We start from the raw sequence: 19,880 nt of genomic DNA, 5'->3' as shown, positions 1-19,880 counted from the left end.
GATAGCTAGGGTAGGTCACTTGTTGAAGCAGAGCTGCTGAGGAGAAACACGCAAGCTGCATTTCACTGACTTTCTTGTGTTAAAAGACTGAGATTTTTATGGTCGGTTGTTACAGCAGCTGGCATGGATTACCCTGACTAATACTGGCTATCAATATTCTCTATGTAAATTCTCCAATGCAGCCCTCAATTATTTACTCTCTGTCATTGCCATTACTTTGAAGAACATTGTATAGCAAAATGAAACTCAGTATTATATTATTAAAAGACTGTTGTATCTCAGGTTAAGGGAGTTAAAAAAAAAAAGACTATTGTTGAGGTTGTAGCTTGGTAAGCTATATTGTATCCCCTGATAAGAATCAATAGGGGAAGTTTCTCTTAGTTCTGGTGATAATAGAAGACCTCTCACGTTTGTACCCAGCCTGCTCTTTTGGATACTCTGCATCTTGTAACTGATCATGTTTTCCTCAGTGCTGACTCTGTGGCTCATGTCTGGTAACTATGTGAGCTTTCTAATCTGTATTATTCTACTTCTTATCATCGCTTTCCTATGACACCATAATTTGCTAAAAAATAAAAACAAATCCTTTTTAAGTGTTTACTCAAATGGCTCAAATATTTTTTGGTAAAGAAGCTGATACAAATACATTTTAAAAATATGTAGCTTTTACCATTTTCTTTTTTCTTTCTTTTTTTTTTTTGAGATGGAATCTTGTTCTTGTTGCCCAGGTTGGAGTGCAATGGCATAATCTCACTTCACTGCAACCTCCGCCTCCTGGGTTCAAGCAATTCTCCTGCCTCAGCCTCCCGAGTAGCTGGGATTACAGGCACCTGCCATCATGCCTGACTAATTTTTTGCATTTTTAATAGAGACAGGGTTTCGCCATTTGGCCAGGCTGGTTTCGAACTCCTGACCGCAGGTGATCCACCCACCTTCACCTCCCAAAGTCCTGGGATTATAGGCATGAACCACCGCTCCCTCCAATCATTTTCTGATGGTCATATTTTCCAGTTAGGCTATTATCTTCCTGAGAGTTTACAACATGTTTTCTAGATTTTTGGTAGCTCTCCTCATAATTTTTAAGAAGTATTTATTGGTTGATTGATTAATAAAGATACTAGTATATGTGTTGAGTTAAAGTTAAATTTAAAATGGAAGTAGATGAGACTAATGGAACAGAAGAGCTTAGGAATGGGGACATTCTGATACCAAGCAATTAGCAAGCAGGAACAAATCTACAGATGTATTTATATGGTGCACACAACTTTTGTTACATATTTTCTATATTTCAGTTTGAAGGATCTCGGAATGTATTGCAATCATTTTGTAAGAAACATTTAATTTCTAATGTATATATTGGGAAGCATAGTAACCTACAATATTATTTAGGCAGAACATAGTGCATACGAGTTTCATTAAAAATCTTTTAATAAAGTAAAAAGAAAAAAGCAGTGAGATAGCACATGTGCACATGGGACAGTTTTTATTATAAGAATTGTCTATTTTCCCCTAGTGCAAATACCGAAATTATCATAGCTGCAGAGAAACACCATACTGACACATCGTGTTGTGACTTTTTTCCAAAGAAGATGGCAATGATGAATGACACAGCACTGTAAGTGCAGATAAGGATATGGCATTAGCCCTATCTTAAGGCTGCCAGTATTGGATGGGAAGTCAGCTCTGCCTCCTAAAGGCCACCAGTCCATACAGAAGGCACTGTAAACCATTTCCATCCTTCCCGAGAGATTTGCGATGCTCCCCTGGGACACAATTTGAAAAATCATCATGACTCTGGGTCCTCATTAACCAGCCACTCCTCCAAGAGCTGTCTGCAGCTTCAGAAAGATATACAATGTTTGACAGCATGATCATTCTGAATGAATATTCAGAAAACATAAATATATATGCTGATATATATGTATATTTGTAACATTTGCTTGACAACAAATAAATGCTTATTTGAATCTGTTTGTATAAAATATCTTTTTGTCTATTGTAATATGATGTACCCAGGATGAAAAATTCAAGAATAAAGTACTACTCATCCATATATAATACAGTATTAAATCGTATAATATAGATCTGAAGCATTCTTGGAAGAAAAAAAAAGAAGGTAGCTCTGTTAAAATTTCACAGTGCTTCTTACTTTCTGAAGCCTTATCAATGTTCTAAATCCTTTTTCTGGCATGTGTGAGACTCTTCAAAAATACTTTCTTCCGAGATCAAAATTCTAACTTTCAGATTGGGTTAAATACGTTTTATAATTCGTCCCGCAGCTGTTGGAGCTGTAAGGAAGTAAAATGAGAATTGCTTTTTAGGGTATATTTCTCAGCAAAGCAGTTTTGAAAATGAAACCAAATCTTCATGCTCCACTTGACATTGGAATTTAAAGTTATTTTTACAGGCTCTAATGCGGTAGCTATGTGAGACATTAAAGACATATTAGAATATAGTAAGTTAATAGTTAAAACAAGTTTTCTTCTAACAGCTTGTTCAATAAATAAAAACCACGAATGCAAATTGTATCTTATCGCTTTCATGCCTTTTGTTTTTCCTATTTATGATTTAACCAAACCACACATTTTCTTGTGTAAAATGTTTCCTTCCTTTTAATTATAGCCTGATTTGCTGCCTCGGCAGGTAGAGCTTTCATTAACTTGAAAGTGTGTTTGGTGTAAGTAGGAGATGTGGAAGCAAACCCTTAAAGGAAAATCACATTTTCTCTGAAATGCAGTGTGGCATCTAAATATAACCTTTACTATGTCCCTAGAATATTGACGGACTGGAAAATTTTCAGGATTCCCTATCGGGGATAGATCTGCTTTCGATTTTACAAAAGAGTGGCTGTATGGAGTCACTGAAACCAAACAGGAAGGAAAAAAAGGCTTCACATTGAAAGTAAAGGCCAAGAAAGAAATAAGCCGAACAAAAGTGTGAGCAAAGGAAAAACTGTGTCCATCTTTTCTGTTTGTCTGTGACTAGGAAGGCCTTTGACCCTAGGCAGTACTGTGCAGTGAATACTTTTGTCCTTTGTCATATTTCACTTCCTCCTTTCATGAGATCCCCCCACCCCAAGTGGCCTGTGTACCATTCCCGGACGGTCTGGCCTGGAGCTGACAACTAATCCCTGGTAAGGTCTATTTAAAAGGCTCTTTTCAGAAAAGAGTGACTTGTGGTCCCTAACCTCTGTTGACCGCAAAGACACAGGCTGAAAAGACAGCTTAAAGATGGAGGGGTTTAGGTTCGTTTACAGTTAAGACTGTGAAATTTCGGTTCCATGTGAATTCCGGAAGTCTTTAAAAATGAGAGAACTTCTTACATGTCTGAGACAGCTTAAATCTTGACTTTAATCTGGGGCAGCAAGGAAGATGTGGTAGCTAAAGAGCAAATTCTGGGTAACCTTATCACGGTTAAACGCAGAATTCCAATGTCAGGTTTTTTTATACACAGAAAGTTGTTTGAGGTCTTATCATTCCTCTTCTGTGAAATTCTAAAGAGCCGAGTGTGGGAGCAGCTAGTAGAAAAACCTAATTTTATATATTTAAACGGATGCTAATTAAAAACAAAACCAAAATAACTGAAACTGAACAAAATTAATGGCTTGCCCAAAGTTATATCAACAGACAATGACAGAGGCAAAAACAGAAAATTCACGTTTCCTCTTATCAATTTAGCACCCTTCCCACAACAATATGCTGCTTCTCAAATTCAAGTTACAACTAATTAGCTAGTGGATGAGCTTTTTACAAATAACTGAAACATTCCATAAAATACAGTACGGCCCAAGACCAGCCTATTACTGTCTTTGTAATAAGCACAGATATTTACTGGGATCAGTGTGGAAAATTCTGATTAGTTTAGATCTGTGCTTTTCAATAATGTAATGTACAAACAACTTGGGCACCGTGTTCAAATGTAATTTCAGGTTCTGTAGGAATAAAGTAGAGCTGGCATTTCTAAGAAGCGCTCAAGAGTTTCTGATGCTGTTGGCCCAAGGACCACTTTAAGTAGCAAGAGCTTAGACTGAAAATGGAAGAGTCTATGTGCTCTAGGAAAGGCATGGTTTTCACCTTAGGCAGGTTACATATATAGAAGGAGATGAAACAAATAAGCAAAAGTAAAGTGACACGTAAATTCATCCCAAACATCTGATTCTTACATGTAAATTATTTCTTTGTGAATGACAGGTTTTTTTCCAATTAGATGGAAGCCCTTCCCGGTCAATACTTTTTTCACTTTTTACAGAGTGTCTAGAAAATCACTGTTAAGAAATGCCACCTGACTGACATGATCATAGATCACTGGAAATATCAGATGAAAATTCCAGGTGGAGCCTGGTTAATTCATTCTTGTGATAAAATTCCTTTCAGCAATGGATTATCCAAACGACTGGCTTGTGGGTTTCTTTGTAACTTCATTAATTCCCCAAATATTTGCCATTTCAGAGGTAGCGTAGGGGCAGGCAATCTATTCGATGCCTGACAGATTCTGCAGATTTCAAGGTCAAGGACAGAGTGCCTGTAGATGAGTGACTATGAACTGCCTCTGCTTAGACAAGAGTCTGAGGGTACGGAAGCAATGAAAAAGATGGGGGTTTCCTCAAAAATAGTTCAGAGCTGTGCTGTCCAGTATAGTAGACACTAGCCACTTGCGGCTTTTTAAATTTAAATTAATTAAAATTAAATAGAAAAGTTAAATCAAGTTCAGTAGTCTCACTAGCTACATTTTAAGTGCTCAAAGACCACATGCTGCCAGTGCCTACTGCATTTGACAGGATAGATACAGAACATTTCCATCACTGCAGAAAGTTTTACTGGACAGTGCTGCTACTCAGGGAGATAGAAAGGATGAAGACTTGATACGAGTGGTGGCTGGAAGTTCAGAAGAATATTTAAATAGGCAGTGGTTGCTCTCATGACAGCATGTAAACTACAGTAGGAAGCTAATGGAATAGGCACCTTTAGACAGGGCAGTAAGGGTCTTTGTGTATGGGGGGTGGGGAGAGATACTCATGGTCGGCCGGGGATAATGGATGGCTCAGTATCTCAGAGCTTTCTGACAATACATGTTGTTTATTGAAAGGCAACTCATGGCTGGGCATGGTGGCTCATGCCTGTAACCCCAGCACATTGGGAGGCCAAGGCAGGTGGATTACTTTGAGCTCTGGAGTTCAAGACCAGGCTGGGAAACATGGTGAAAATACACGTTTCTACTAAACATGTATTTTCATCTCTACGAAATACACAAAAATACAAAAAAAAAATTAGCTAGGTATGGTGGTGCAGACCTGTAATCCCAGCTATTCGGGAGGCTGAGGCTGGAAAATTGCTTGAATCTTGGAGGCGGAGGTTGCAGTTAGCTGAGATAACACCACTCTACTCCAACCTGGGCAACAGAGTGACACTCTGTCTCAACAATAAAAAAAAAAAGAAAGGCAACACACGAATAATGAAAAGGTAAAGTATGGGGAAAAAACAACGAATAATGAATATCACTTGCTCACGTTACAACCCATGTTTTTGAGTTGCATTTTCTTGAACTCCTGACCTCAGGTGATCCCCCTGCCTTGGCCTCCAAAGTGCTTGGATTATAGGCGTGAGCCACCACGTCTGGCCTTGACTTGCATTTTCTATGATAGTGGGTACACACCACATTACCCCAGCAATCCATTCTAGCACCCAGCTGCTCAGGAAAACATTCCATCCACCTGAGCATATAGTGGTTTCTGCAGAGCTGTAGTCTAGTCTACTTCTTTATATACCTTTTATGGTAGGTGCTCTACTCTTGGATTTTGTGTCCACCTGTGGTAGACATACACTCTTGAATTACTCAGCTCAGCCTGTGAAATCTACTCTGGTGCTCAGGAATCAGGATCAGCGGTTCTGCTTTTATATCTTCAGATATTTTCCGACAATTGTTTCCATTCATTCACTCAACAAGTATTTTTATAAAACACCTACTAAACGCCAGACATTTGCTAACTCTCCTACTTTCTTCTCTTCTTCAGTGACAGCTTCTTTGTCCTGGTTGAGATTTTTTTTTTTTTTTTTTTTGAGACGGAGTTTCACTCATGTTACCCAGGCTGGAGTGCAATGGCGCGATCTCGGCTCACCGCAACCTCCGCCTCCTGGGTTCAGGCAATTCTCCTGCCTCAGCCTCCTGAGTAGCTGGGATTACAGGCACGCACCACCATGCCCAGCTAATTTTTTGTATTTTTAGTAGAGACGGGGTTTCACCATGTTGACCAGGATGGTCTCGATCTCTTGACCTCGTGATCCACCCGCCTCGGCCTCCCAAAGTGCTGGGATTACAGGCTTGAGCCACTGCGCCCGGCCCCTGGTTGAGATTTTAAACATTAATAAAATGTAATTGCAAAGCCAGAACTTAATATTACGAAATATGTTCTAAGTAGAGAAAACCACATTGTTTAGCGATCTGGGCCACATGGATTAACTTCTATCTCAGGAGCTGAGAAACTTTTGTACCTTTATGCTCTGGTCTAAGATCTCCTCTGATTGCTCAACATTCTTAAGATCCTGTATCAGTTTTCTGGAGCTGCAGTAGAAATCAGCGCGCACTGGGTGGCTTAAAGTGACAGGCATGTATTGTCTCACAGTGCTGGAGGCCAGAAGTCTGAAGTCAAAGTGTCAGCAGGGCTCTCTGAGGGCTTGAGGGACGTGTGCCTCCCTGTCTCTTCCCAGCTCTGTTGGTTACTGGCCCTCCTTGGTGCTCGCCTGGCCTGCCGCTGCTTTGCACCAGTCCCTGCCTTCCTCATCACAGGGCTGCCTTCTCTGTGTGTCTGTGCCCAATCTCCTTCTCCTTTCTCTGAAAAAGATACCCGTCAGTGGATGAAGCCGGAGGCTATAACAGTAAGTGAATTAACAGGAACAGAAAACCAGAGACCACATGTACACACTTGTAAATGGGAGCTAAACATTGACATAATATAACCATGTGGACGTAAACATGGGAATAATAGACATTGTGGACCACGAGACAGGGGAAGGAGGGAGACGTGGGTTGAAAAACTACCTATCGGGTACCATGATCACTACCTGGGTGCAATAGACACATGTAAAAAGCCTGCACATGTAAAAAGCCTGCACATGGACCTCTGTATTTAACGTATAAGATGAAATTTTAAAAAGAAAAAGAAAAAGATTCAAAAAGATTAAAAAAAAATGATACCAGTCACTGGATTAAGGTCCATTCTAATCCAGTAGGACTTCATCTTGGCTTGAATGCATCAGCAAACTGGATCACATCTGACTCAATTCCAAATAAGGTCACATTCACTGGTGCCAGGGTTTATGACTTGAGCATATGTTTTTGGAGGACACAATTCAACCCACAACAGTTCCCTCAAATACATATACACAGACTATACATGTGGGTCTTTGATTCCAGCCCTGATACAAGCAGTGAGGAAGCAGGAGAGGAGAGCGTGAGGTTTAACAAGAGAAGAAATAACATTACTCTGACCCTTGGTCCTTCCAGCTCCTCCAGGCAGCAGATGGGATGAGCCGTGAGAAAGATCAAAGACAGTCTGGGACCAGAGGGCAGAGTGATGAGCACACTAGACACCAAAGGGGTCATAAATCACTGTTGGTCCTTTTAAGTTGCTTTTTGTTCCTTTTATTTTCTCCCTCCACTCTTTCTTACCCCTTGCTTCTTCACTCTCTACCCTCATCATTCCATTTTCCATTCAGTCTCTCTGTCATCCTCATTCTTTGAGCCCCAAAGCAAGGAAGAGATATATTATGTGATCAAAGAACTTCCAAAGTACATTTACATTTCCCCATTTCATTACAGTACTTTATGAAATTTCATCATTTGTGAACAAAACAACTCAAATGCAGCATTCTGAGGACAAACTGTAGAGCGGGTTTGTAAAGTTCTTTGTGCCTGATGTCAACCAAGGTTTGCTTGAGCCACTTTTCTCAAATCTTCCATCCTGTCTTGCTCATTTCCATAGCACCTGGTAAGCATGTACAATGTCTTATTAATCAATATATAGACATAGAAACGAATTAAGAAAACAGGAAGGACATCGCTTCACATTTCTTAAAGGGTTGGTTCATGTTACTGGTTAATCTACTCTGATTTCAATGAGACTTTTGCTTTTTCCTATTACAAATATTTATAAAGTGCCCATTAGGAAGAAAGGATTTTGCTACCATGAGTGGATGTTACAGAAATAAATAAGACACCTTGCTTTCAAGAAGTTTGCAATTTTGGGAGAAAGATATATATACAAAACTCTTATATGAGGTAAAATGGGATAAATGCTACAATAGAGGTTCAAAGTGTTTTAGGTGTATTTGAGAAAAAAGGGATTAATATGACTGGGGGTTGTAAGGTCTATTGCCGAGTTAAATGAGGAAATGAGGCCGGAATAAGCAAAGTAAAAGTCAATTTATTCAGCTTCCGGGTGAGGTTCTATGGTCTGGGAAAGGGGTCAGAGAAGTTGTGCCCAGCTGTTTAGGGCATGGGGTTTTATGGGGAGGGGAGGCAATTGATTGGCTCCAATAAAGTGAAGGCAGCTTTATTGGCTGTTGTGAAACAGGATGTGCCTGGAGCGAGCTGTCATTGGTAGGTGGGCGGGACTCTGGGTAAGTGGCCAGCCTGGGGTTATTGGGCAGGGTTTGTTGGGGCTTCTTTAACATTTTTTGGCGGAGTTTTTCAACAGTGGGCTGGGGTTGAGTGTATAGTTTGGTGCTGAGTGTGGGCTTGGGTATGGTATGCCGAGGCAGCTGTGGGGAAGCCATGTGGCGAGGCCAGATAATGACCTTGAGGTGATGACATAGTTATTAGGCATGGAGAGGAGTGGGTGTGTCCATTCAGCTCCCGGCAAGGCAATCGGCCTTACAGGGGTGTTCTTAGAAGAGGTAATAGAGTTTGTGCTGGGAATTCAAGAGTGGCAAGTACACCAACTAGCAGAGATTCCCCAAAGGACGTTACCACAAGAGCTACTTGAGCAAAGTTGCTGAGGCAGGACAGAACAGACTATATTCTGGGAGAACACCAACTGTTGGGTGTGGTTCAAGGGAAGTGTCATGCGAAATAAGGCAGAAAAGAAGTTTAAAGATCCAAGAGTGAAGTGTTTTGCTTTGAATTCTATGTTTAGTGGCGAATCACCAATGTTTCTAATTGGAGGACTAGGAGATCATTTAGAAGGCTGTTGAAATGGTCTAAGAGTTCAGAAGTGAAGAGTTGACCAAGGACAGGAGCAGAGAATGTGGAGAATGGGGAGGCTGGAGGCATAAGGTAGAGGTGGAATCGAAAGATCCTGGCAGCTGATGGGATGTTGAAGATGAGGGAAAACATGGAGCAATTAGAATCTTGGCATTGCCTTGAACAAGGAAGGGCCCACGGAGGAGCAGCTTTATGCAGGGAAAAGAGATGAAGTAAAGAAGGGAGTGACACTTTCATTTTGGTCTAGTGGTATCTGAAGCTTTTATTTTTTTATTTATTTTTATTTTTATTTTTGAGACAGAGTCTTGCTCTGTTGCCCAGGCTGGAGTGCAGTGGTGTGATCTTGGCTCACTGCCACCTCCACCTCCCGGGCTTAAGCAATTCTCCTGCCTCAGCCACCTGACTAGCTGAGACTACAGGTGCCCGCCACCATGCCAGGCTAATTTTTGTGTTTTTAGTAGAGATGGTGTTTCACCATGTTAGCCAGGCTTGTCTCAAACTCCTGACCTCAGGTTATCTGCCTGCCTCAGCCTCCCAGGGTGTTGAGATTACAGATGTGAGCCACCATGCCTGGTTTCTAAAGTATTTTTGTAATAATGATGTGGGGAAGTCCAGTAGGTAGTGAATTGCATTTTTGGAATTTTGAAGAGCAGTCAGGGCTAGGTTCTTAGGCTCAGAGATGAAGATTATTAACTAAAGAATGAATTTTACAGAGAAAGGGGATGACTAGCCCTTTCTATCCTACAGAAATACTGTATTATCCACATTTGAAGTAAATTTATTGTATTGGAGAGACATGGAAACAAAAGCATTAGCATTTACTAAACATAACTCTGTCTAAAGAGGAAAACGTATACAAAAAGGAAAAACATTAATAGAGTAAAAGACTTAAGGATTCTAGGGAAAGAAGTATGTATCACCCTCAGGGCCTAATTGAAAAATTATTTGATTAAAGGAAGTCTCATTAATGGGGGATTTAAATTTTTCTAATGAGTCATTGAAATGCTGTATATTTACATAAAAATATTATAATCTTCATATTTGGATAGGACAGATTACAGGGCTGTCCAGGTAGCCAATGAAATGGAAAAATACTTTTACCTGCTATGCTTAAGTCCTTCTAATCAAGTAAAAGACATTTCTAGTTTTATTAATTTGACTGTGATTTCCCCAATGGCTGCCCGAAATGGAATGGGCTTCATCGGGAGGTCTTACATTTTCCACTCAGGAAGTGTTCAGAAAAATCTGATTGGCCATTCGTCAAGTATATTTCAAAAGGCATCCCTACTTTGAGTGGGAAGCTGGCTTCAATGACACCCCAAATGTGTGAGCTTCTCATGTTGTTTCCAGGACTGGGACCTCCGGACTGTGACAGGCACCGTCTGTCCTCTGGCAATTCTGTTGTTAATTCTCGTGGAACCAAAAGTCAAAAGGACCACAGGAGATTGTAAATAATTAGTGCCTTTCATCTTTCCTCATGATTCTTATTTTCTAATCTTTTGACGTTTTCAGTTATTGGGTGTGAAGAATAAGAATGGGAACATGTTTTAATGGATGTTTTATTTTGTTTAAATTTTGAAAGTGGCCACAAAGAGAAGACTTATTTTAAACAGTATCTTTGAAAGTGCATTTCCCCCTCTGCATGTGTCTGCTTTCCCTTCAACTTTCCGCCCTGCTCTGAGTAGCACTGGAGCTGAGCTGATGCCCCTTGAACTTCCCAGCCTGCAGAACCATGAGCGAAATAAACCTCTTTTCTTTATAAATTAAAAAATCATAATTTTGAGCCAACTTTTAGGGTGTAAATGAAAAAATTATCAAAGTATGTTTATGTTATCATAGTTGACAGCTTGATCCCAATTCAAAATGCCTTAAATGTTTTTGAATTGATTATAACATTGAAAATTTTGTCTATACAGACATGATACACTTAATTACTTAACTATTTTTTCATTTGAATTTTAATTGCTTTCCTGTGCTTGGAATATATGTTTATGCTCACTATTGTCATATAATTAGTCCAACTGAAAATGGAAAAACTGAAAATATTCTTTGTAAGTCTTTTTAAAAGCATTTTTTTCAGTAAATGTTTTTAAAATTTTGATAGAGATGAGGTCTTCCTGTGTTACCCAAGTTTGTCTCAAACTCCTGGGCTCAAGTGATCCTGCTGCCTTGGCCTCGCAAAGTGCTGGAATTACAGGTGTGAGCCACCGTGCTCAGCCAGTCTTTGTAAACATTAAATAAAAATAAAGATAAAATATAACTACTTAGTATCTTCCCCTACACCAGTAAGGCTTTTATAATGATTAAAAATAAGATTGTGGTTCTATCGCTTTGCCATTTTGTAGTCTTAGAGTCAATGTTAGTTCAATGTGTAGTCTCATTAGCAAACATCACAACCACATTTACTTTTCTAACAATAGGTGGCACCAGCACACAAGCATCTCATCTGTATTCTACCCAAAAGAAATACCAAGAGATAGGAGGGAAATAGAAAATATTCAACATTCTCGAAGGCAAGAAATGCAGTTCTGATGAACAGATATGTTGGGGAGCCATGTGAAATAAGAGTTGTGCCACAGCGGGTAGACACTTCAAACCATGGACGTAAACGCACAAATACATGAGGTAGTTTGGTCTTTTATTGAGAAACGTGAAAAGAAAAATCAACTTTCTGGGGACATGTCTAACGAGAAAATCTATCTAATTTCTCAAAATAAATACTGAAGAATGGAGCACACCAATGATTGTACCTGTGTCTCCCACTGCACCACTGGCAGAGGTGGAAGCTGTGTGAGAGAGCAGGGAAGAAAAAGCAAGAAGAACAGGAATAGGACGATACTCAAATGCCCCAGGATTTTGAAACTTCAATTAAAAAAAACATGTATTTTCCGCTTATTTTTTCCTAAAAAGTTTAAAAAGCCTGCTGATCACATAGATGACGAAGAAAATGACCTCAGGGGAGAAAAACCCCAGGCAGATGAAAAATTGATTATAATTATCATACAATATTCTCATCACTTAACAGTTTTGCATTTGCAAAACTAGCACACGTGAAAATTTACTTTTATTAATTTTTTCTTTTTCTTTTTTTTACTTTTATTAATTTTGTCTTCTTTTTTTTTGAGACAGAGTCTTGCCCTGTCACCCAGACTGGAATGCAGGGGTGCGATCTCGGCTCACTGCAACCTTCGCTTCCTGGGTTGAAGCAATTCTCCTGCCTCAGCCTCCTGAGTAGCTGGGATCACAGGCACCTGCCACCACATTTGACTAATTTTTTTGTATTTTTAGTAGAGACGGGCTTTCACCATGTTGGTCAGGCTGTTTTTGAACTCCTGACCTCAAGTGATTCGCCTGCCTCAGCCTCCTAAAGTGCTGGGATTACAGGCGTGAGACACCGTGCCCAGCTCTTTTATTAATTTTCTCTGAAGAAGCAGTGCAATTTGAGTGTTTATCACCAGAGTGTTGCCAGCCTTCACTACACCAAGGTTTCTTTCAAAATAAGCTAAATTTAATTTTACATTACCTTGTAAAAATCTAGTTGCTGTTAAATTTTCTTTTTAAATTAAAATCTTTGTTGAAATAAGAGCACCACAATTAATGGATTAATTTAATACCTCTGATTCTCCTTTATTTATTTGTGAAATATAAAGGAGGAATATTTTAAATGTTTTCCACTGTTGTATGACATTTTGTATAAGAATGATATATGATTTAGAGCAAGAATTAAGAAAATATAAACACCCAAGTACAACTAAATATCTTGTTATGAATTCTTTAAAGTTAATTCTTGAAAATTTTCCCTTCTAGTTATACATTGACAAATTTATTTTGAATCTGCCCTAATGCCAAACATCTACGGGGGTATAATATGGTTCAGGTGATTTTTGGACTTTATAGTCTTTGGAGTAAAAATGCATTGCTTTGAATATATACATATTACTTGAATATCTTTTGCTAATAAAATATTTCTTCTATTATCTACTTTTCCTGCTTCCCTATGGAAGCTATAATTACATCTCGAATCCTAATTTTTTAATCAAACACTTAAAATTAGTAATTCTCCTTAGCAATTCAATAAATTTTGTAAACTAATCTTAATACTCCTCAATGGTACAAAATACTTTGGAAGGTGAAGCATTAAAAATTAACTTTAGGAAACATACACTATCCATATAATGTACAGTGGTTTTAAATATTAGGTCAAATTATATTTTTTCATAAAATAATTCCCAACATTCCTAATTACTCAGCTTGCCTGAATTTGATAATTGTCTTGTATATATCTCTCTTCCAGTAGATGCTAAGGTACTTGAAGCCAAATTACTTTCTTGTGTATTTCACTGATAATTTTTTGCTCTATTTTCTCTGTCTTCCCTGCTCCTTGAATCCTTCTTAGCCTGATACCACGTCTTAGCTGGATACTGATCCTGTCTGGGGTTCTGTCAGGAGTGATTCAGTATCCTTTTTGTCTAAGAAACCTGCGTGTTTCTTTGCTGTGCACTTCTGCTACAACTATTCCAACTGCTTTCTTCCAGAATTTTGTAGTTTCTCACTTGCTGATGTGTCTCCTGATCTCATTATTACTTGGGTTTACATTTTAACAGAGTAACAGAAAAGAGACAAGATAAACGCGTATATGCAATCTGTCTCCTTTAACTAGGACTAAAAGTAGTTTTATGGTTGTTTGGGTGAGAATTTAAAATATTAACTCAGATTGGTGGTTCTTAAAGTGTAGTCCTTGGACAGCACATCAACATCACCTGGGTGTTTGTTAGCAATGCAGAATCTTGGACCTGTCCTCGGCCTGCTGAATCAGAATTTCAGGGATAGGGCCAAGCAATCCATGCTTTGCACTCCAGGTGATTCTATTGCAAGGTAAAGTTTGACAGCCATTAATTTAATGGACATTCTTGGGGCATCGTTTCTTTGTTAACCTCTTTGTTTTCATATGGAGTGAATGTTTGTACTTCTCTTTATTGTTTCCTTCTTTTGACTTTCTTCTGTTATGTGTTGTCTCAAGTTTAGAGAATGTGGCCTGTGTGATATTTCTCTAAAATATATATAGAGACTTGCTTTATTTTACTTTCTGTAAATATCGCATTTGTACTTGAAAAGAATGTACATTTTCTAATTATTGGCTGCATTCTGAATATGTTCAATAAGTCAATTTCGCTCACTGTGTTGTTTGAATTCTTCTATAGCTATAGTTCTTGGGGATTTTTGTTTGTTTCTTTGACTTGACTTTTCTCTGGGAGACAGACGTGTTGAACTTCCCCTACCCCCTATATCATGATGGTAATTTCTCACTTTCTTCCTGCAGTTCTAACAACAGGAACTGTTGTTTGCTTGATACACTTTGAGATACATAAATTTTAGAATTGCAGTGATTTGGAATTTCTTTTTCTATATCTTTACTTAAAACTTTTCCATAGCCTAGATGCTTTAGGTCTGGTTTTGTGAGCTGCATATGGCTGGTTTTTGCATTTTTTGTTGGAAAATTTGGCCCACTTTTATTATGATTATGAATACATTTCAATTTTTTTCAATAATCTCACTTGGTGCTTTCTATTGCCTAGCTTTTCCTATGCTTTTGCCCCTTCCTTCTTGCCTTTTAAGTACTGATTTAAAAAATTTTATTCATTATCTCCCTGTCTACTGATTGAAAATTACTGCATTAAAAAAAAAGAAAATCATTACATTCTATTTTCAGGCTCGAAATCTTATTATGCATGCAATCATCCCCTGTTATCCATAGGTAATTTGTTCTAGGACCCCTAAGGTTACCAAAATTCATAGATGCTCAAGTCCCTTATATATAAAATAGTATAGTATTTGCACATAACTTACACATATCCTCCCATATGCTTTAAATAATCTCTATTACAATGTTAATACTACATAAATAGTTGTAACACTACATTGCTTAGAGAATGATAAGAAAAAAAGTCTGTACATGTTCAATATAGATACGACCGTTGTAGGCTCAAGTCTTTTTTTCATCTGTCGTTGACTGAATCTATGAATGTGGAACGTGTGGATACAGAAGGCTGACTGTACTGACTTTATTAACACTTCCAATCAACATTTTAGCTTCCTTTTGAACAATTCAGGTCCTTAGAACACTTTAGCACTGATCACTTTCTCCCAACTTACATGTGATTTTCATTCAGTATTTCATTCTATCCTTTTTCTTATCTTTACAAATTAGACACTGGTGTTGATTCAAAAAACAAATATTTCCTTAGATTTTCCCACAATGTAAACAAGTTATTGGCCCACAATTTCTTCCTGTATTTCAGTTCCTCCTTCTGAGATAATTTTTCTTTTTTCTGAATACATCTTTTAGAAGTTCCTCTAGTATAGTCTATTGGTGGTAAACACTCCCAGTTTTTAATTTATCAGAACATTTCTTTATTTTGAACGCTTGAAAGATAATGTTTCTGGACATGTAATTCTAGATTGATAATTACTTATTCTCAGCACTTTGAAGGCATTTGACTGCCTTCTTGCTTCCATGATTGCTTCTGAGATATCTACTCGCTATATGTGTTGATTCTTAGTGATCTGTCTTTCTGCTGTTAAAAAGTCTATCTGTAGTGTTCAGTAATTTACTAAGATGTGTCTAGACGTAAATTTTTTCTTGTCTTCTTATATAATGTGGTACTTCCAATGTCTGTGAATTCATGTCTTTCTTTAGTACTGGAAAATTTTATCATTATCTTTTCAACAACCATCTTTTCTCCATTTTTTTGTCCTTCTATTAGATTTCTATTTTCAATTTTCCTGTATCTATTAATGCCTCTTTCAAATTTTCTTGCCCCTCTATGCTGTATTCTAAATAATTTCTTCAGATCAGCCTTCCAGTTCACTGATTTTTTCTTCAACCATGTTTTCTGCTGTTTAATACATTGATTTTTTTTTTTATTTTGACAATTGCTATTTTTTATTTATAAACTATAAATGTTTCATCTTTAATAATTTCCTATAGTTTGATTTTTTGTGATTTCAGCTAACATAATATACATAAGTATTTTATAGTCTATGGTAATGTAAACATCTGAGGTTTCTGAGTATCCAATTCTGTTGTTTGTTATTTCTGTTGACTCCCACTCTTGGGGATTTGTCTTTTCTTTTTTGGCTTCATGATTTTTTGACTGGGGGCTCATATTTCGTTGATCTTAATGTGTGGAAAACCTGGGGACCTAATTGAGGTTGTTTGTTTCTGCTGGAAGCCAGGCCCTTGCACACTCTCTGGCTAAACCATTGTATCTTAAATCAACTCCCCTCCCTTTGTGCTGGCTAGGTTAATATTAACATTTATCCCTGAGGCAATGCTACTCTTTACCTATTCTTGTACCTCATTGTTTTTTATTCTTGTAGGTTTCTATTATGAATCAATTAGATTAGGTTAGTTTGCATAATTTTAATAAATCATTCAAAACAAATCTCAGTGATTTAAAATAATATAAGTTGAATTCTTAGCCATTCGATGTCTGCTGCAGGTCAGAGTACCTGCATCTGCAGGTGCTCTATGCTGTGATCTACCTGTCCAGGTTACTTTGTTCTTTTGGCTCCACTATCTTAATGTGAGGCCCCAACTTCATGGCACATAGCGAAGAGAGAGTGTAGAGAATTATACATGCAACTTTTACTTTGTTAACTCAAAAGTGATGCTTGTCATCTGTTCATTTTTAACTGTACAGAACTAGTTATGTGACTTCCCACTGCAGGGGACCTGAGAAGTACAGTTTTCCATGTGCCCAGGAAAGAATGAAGAACCAGGTGTCAGGGAGCTCTAGTAATGCCTGCCATATCTTAATTACTGTAAGCCTAGCGATGCAGCAAAAATTGTATATTATGCAGAATTTATTTGTTTCACAGTGAGAGGGCCTACCAGACTATCTAGCCTACCATTCTGCTGGATTGGAAGTTCCTAGGTTATTATGATGTGGCACTAAAATTGAGAAGCAATAGATGCTACAAATCTTACTTTGATTTTTAAAAAATTTAATTGACAAGTTTTTCTGAGGCATATGGAATTAGGAGATACTAGATAATTTGATTTACCTAACAGCAAAAACTTGTATTCTTTAAATTAAATACATGGAATTTAGTAGATATTAGTTTGGACCGAGATAGAATAGAGTAGGTCATATAAATATAAAGGAAGATTTAAAAAAAATGTGGATCAAACAGGACTGGGAAAGGTAAATAATTTTTGGAAAAATGTATAAGGCACACATGCTACCATTCACCAGTATCCTTTGAGCATTTTCAGATTCCTCTTGGCTAAGTATCAATAGTGGTACTTAGGTGAAATCATTAATTCCAGAGGACCTAGGATGTGTAACACTAGTGGAATTCATTCTCTTTAATTTTTATTAAGAAAATTAATCTTTTTACTTCTTTTAGTGATTAAAAAACATGTTGTGATAGAAGTTTATATGATTTTTCCCCCTAGGCTCTGAAATAAGCTACATTAAGAAGCACAATAAAACATGTCAAGATTAACAAAGTTAATTGATATATTTTACTCCAAACTCTAGTAAGGCTTATTAGGACCTTTGTCTCTTAAGTTTAATGTGAGTTACAGAGGTTTGCATAACAGCTCTGTACGCAGCTGGAAGAAACAACTTAAACAGGAAAGAAATCTATTATGTCACAACACTAGTAAGGAAGCAAATATAGAGTTACTAGTGTTTAAATCTATTTTCAGTATTTTAAAATTATATGTTGCATAAAAATGCTAAACTCAAAGCAGTTTATTGAGCCTCCAGTTTCTTTGAGCAGCTGCCAATGGCTAATGATTATAATTAGTATTCTTATTGTTAATAATAATAATAATTAATGGTAAAGTCTATCTTAAAACATGATGCTTTAAAAATAATATTGAAGATGCCAAAGTGTATATAATTTTTTTCTCAATAAAGTTTAAGATTGTAAAACGATATGATTATTATTGTTTCCAACAAAGCACATCGTATTTTAACTGAGAGTATATCCTCTAGTCAAGATACTTAAAGAAAATACTTATGAAAAATACATCCAATACTTTGGAAAAAGAATAGAGTAAAAGGTATGATTTTTCTAATATTTGTACTAACTGCAAGAGAGAAAGACTTCTCTTTTCATTATATGCATTTATATGAACTTTTGAGTTTCCTAGAAGTTAATTAGAATTTATTAGTAAAATTGACCTCAAATTTTTAAGATGTTCTTTCCCAAAGTAAACTGTGGTATAGGATTCTGCAGGTTTCTTTTTTTTCTTTCTTTTTTTTTTTTTTGAGATGGAGTTTTGCTCTTGTTACCCAGGCTGGAGTGCAATGGCGTGATCTCGGTTCACTGCAACCTCCGCCTCCCGGGTTCAAGCAATTCTCCTGCCTCAGCTTCCCGAGTAGCTGGGACTACAGGCGTGCGCCAGCATGCCCAGCTAATTTTTGTATTTTTAGTAGAGTCGGGGTTTCTCCTTGTTGACCAGGATGGTCTCGATCAATTGACCTCATGATCCACCCGCCTCGGCCTCCCAAAGTGCTGGGATTACAGGCTTGAGCCACCGCGCCCGGCACTAATTTTTGTATTTTTAGTAGAGATGGGTTTCACTATGTTGGCCAGGCTGGTCTGAAACTCCTGACCTCAAGTGATCCGCTCACCTCAGCCTCCCAAAGTGCTGGGATTACAGGTGTGAGCCACCACGCCCGGCTCAGTCTGCCTTTTCAACTCAGTGTTGTGCAACCTCTCAAAGAAGAAGCCATTGAACTACACTATTAATATGTTGCTCTCTAAAAACTAACTTCCCACCCCAACCAGTGAATTTTCAGTGGGATAATAGGTGGCATTTGAAATTTGAAATTTCTTTTCAAATTTTGAAGAAATTGTATAATTTTAGATCTGGGAGAAATCTTTGAGATTGTTTATTAACTTTAATTTTACAAAGGAAATAAAACGACCCAGAGACTTGAAGTTTTTGCCTTGGATCCAGCAATAGAACCCAGACCTACTGGACTCCTAGTTACACACTGTCTTCTAAACGAAGATTTTACTTTTTTAAGAAAACACCAATTGTTATTAGGCCTCAATAATTTAGCATCGTGTAAGACAGACTAGTAAAAACAAAGCCTCCCATGTTAGATTGTTAATAATGAAAGTCTTATTTTCTTCTTACCAAATAATCATGAAGCTACATGTCCTACATCCAGCACTTTCTTCTTTCTTAACCATCTTTACTAATTAATTCTTGTAAAATGTGCATCTAATTTCTTTAAATGAGAAAGTGACAAGAAGGTGAGTCTACTGCTTTTATTGATGATAAATAGTGATACAAAAATAAATGCTCTACTTGTGCCTGAAAATGTCTTCAGTGCTATATTAGAAGACAGTGGGAGATAGGTTCACAGCTTGTGGTCACCCACCTGATGGCCTGGTACAATATTTTGGGGACCAGTCTGTACCTCATACTTCTGTGTGAATTTATTCAGCAGAGGCATCACTTCTCTGGGCTGTGTTGTAAGAGACTTCTTCAAGCATTTCCCCATCTTCGGCTCCCTAACAGATGCTATTTTACTATAGCTTATGGTATCTACCTTTCTGTAGTCTTGTAGCTCTCCTGTGACAGCAACAGCAGATCTGGGTTTGATGATGTCTACAGTAAGGCAGCAATATCTGCCATGCCCCATGGGAAAGCC

Source organism: Sapajus apella, unplaced genomic scaffold, assembly GCF_009761245.1.
Source record: "Sapajus apella isolate SASKATOON/1434 unplaced genomic scaffold, GSC_monkey_1.0 scaffold114, whole genome shotgun sequence".
Taxonomy (NCBI): domain Eukaryota; kingdom Metazoa; phylum Chordata; class Mammalia; order Primates; family Cebidae; genus Sapajus; species Sapajus apella.
The sequence above is the reverse complement of the archived record's forward strand: the minus strand, read 5'-3'. Positions refer to the sequence as shown.